Below are 2,752 nucleotides of genomic sequence, written 5' to 3' on the forward strand. Positions count from 1 at the left end.
TAACGAGTTTGTTATTGTGTCTGTATGTTGATGATATGTTGATAATGGGCAGCAATAGTGCCATTATTAACGAGACAAAAAACATGTTGAATAGAAATTTTGATATGAAAGATATGGGTCTAGCTGATGTGATTCTCGGAATCAAAATATTGAGGACTAATGAGAGAATTGCCTTAACGCAATCTCAATATGTTGAGAAAAAGCTTAAGAAATTCAACTCGTTTGATTGTAAGCCAGCAAAGACTCCTTTGGAACTTTATGTCCATCTAAGCAAGAATATGGGTGAGCCTGCTGCTCAAGAAGAGTATGCAAAGGTTATAGAAAGTTTGATGTTTATCATGAACTGTACTCGACCAGATCTTGCTTGTACGGTGAACAAGTTGAGCCGATTTACGAGGAATGCAAGCAAGGAACATTGGAAAGCTTTGTGTATGGTTTTGAGATACTTAAAGTATACTATTGACTTTGGACTACACCCACAAGATTTCCCCAAGTACTTGAAGGGTATTGTGATGCAAATTAGATCTTTGAATCAAAAGACTCATTTTCGACGAGTGGGTATGTGTTCACTGTAGGGGGTGGTGCTGTTTCGTGGAAGTCAACGAAACAGACGTGTATTGCTTACTCCGCCATGGAATCCGAGTTTATCGCATTGGATAAAGCAGGGGAAGAAGCCGAGTGGCTTAGAAATTTCCTAGAATACATTCCATGTTGGAAGAAGCTAGTGCCCACAACAGTGATACACTGTGATAGCAAAGCAGCTATAGGTAGAGCACACAGTGGCTTCTATAATGGAAAGTCTCGACATATTCGTCGAAGATATAATACTGTAAGGCAGTTGATCACAAGTGGTATTATCGCAGTTGACTATGTTAAGTCAGTGGATAACCTAGCGGATCCGTTAACAAAAGGTTTAAACAATGATCAAATGCATAAATTTCTAAAAGGAATGGGACTGAAAACCACATCTTAAAAGATGAGTATAGTGGTAACCCAACCATACGATTGGAGATCCCAGGGGATTGGTTCAATGGAAAAACAAAGCTATACAAATCTAGCTGTAACACTCAGAAGATTTTAATCTTTGCGCATTCTTTAGAAAGCATTGAGTGTTGTAACCTGCACGTGGTAAGAGGTTAAGTCTTTTGACTTTTAATGATTCTTGAAATCTCAAGGAGATGCAGTATGGCAGGATACTCATGAAAGAATCACCTATACAAGTGAGAAGTGGGGCCGCTTCGTGAGTGTGAGTCACTTATGAATTCCAAAGAGGTGTTCCACAGTTGAAACGGACACAAACGTGACAACTGATGGAGTTGAGACAATATTGTGTTGACGCTATTGACTAGGAATACACCAAGGAAAAGTAGTTCAAGGCATCGCGTCCACTAGCCCGCCGGTATGTCTTATAGTGTTGACTATGGAAGGTTCAAAATCACAAGTTACATCACCAAATACTGTATCGTTTCTCGAGAACTGAGCAAATAGTCTATATTCTAAGGTAACCTCCAAACTAGTTATGAGGTGCCTTAATGCCAAGACCGCTCATGTGGCCACTCCTATCCTATAAATAGATGTGGATTTGAGAGATGGAAACACACCAATAATCCATTCTCTCTTCTCGCTAGCTCTCGAGCATTCTAGTTCGCACTTAGGAGCTTTTCCATGCTCGGTTCTCGCCTCCAATTCAAGTTTGCCGATGCCTACGAGTTAGAGGTGCTTCAACTCGGTAGGAGGAAAGTCGTTTCATCTTTGGGGACGTTGCGTCAATCCGTGAGCACTAGCCGAGGCGTATCTCGTCTTGCGGAGAGAGGGATACCTCGACTCGACTTGAAGAAAACTATAGTTGTCCTCTTGTTCCTTTTATTGTATTTACTTTGTTTTGTTTACCTTTTAGTTTTTTGTTCTTTTGTAATAGCAAGAGTTTGCTCGTGTAAAGACTACATTATTTCTAACAGGGAAGACCATCAACAACCATTAACACATCATTCTTGCTCAAATAAGGAATACCCTTCCACAAATCGACAAACTCTTGTCCAACACATAGCGTAGGCTCATGACAATTCATATCAAGCTTGCAAGAAGATATATCAATCAACAAACCAATTTTATCAAAAAGGATTTCACTCAATTGCCTAAACAATCTCAAAGCATGAGCACAAATATGAGAATGATACATTGTTATGCCTTTAATCACAACACAATCCACATAAGACACGTGAGTGGAAAAATCCTTCACAAAACGGCCATAGAACATTCCAATCCCGTTGAAGGGTTTAACCATTTTGCAAAGAAAACAAAGCAAACACCAAGTTCTAAATTCATCAACATTTTCACTCTTGTGGTTCTAATATTCTCATCCACATACTCATGAAGCACAAAATTACCAACAAACGAAAGCTTAGTCATCTTAGTATTGATACGCTCGGGTTTTACATTGTTTTAAGGTCTTTATTTGGTCCATTTTTAATGTCAAAATCATAATTCATGTCCATATTTTGAATGTTTTATCTATTTTGGTATTTTGATGTGTTTTGTGATAAATGTGCATATTTGAGCCTGAAAAGACAACAAAAAGTCGAAGTTGGAAATTTGGAGCTTTCGTGAAGCCCAGCGGTCCGCTGCAACACAGCCAGCGACCGCTGGGGCCCAACGACCGTTGGGTAGTGCGCAGCGATCGCTCCAAATGATCCAGAAGCTACGGGACAATTTCCAGCGATTGCTGGGATGAAGTGTAGCGACCGCTATCCGA

The sequence above is a fragment of the Salvia splendens genome, chromosome 3, assembly GCF_004379255.2.
Source record: "Salvia splendens isolate huo1 chromosome 3, SspV2, whole genome shotgun sequence".
Lineage (NCBI taxonomy): Eukaryota > Viridiplantae > Streptophyta > Magnoliopsida > Lamiales > Lamiaceae > Salvia > Salvia splendens.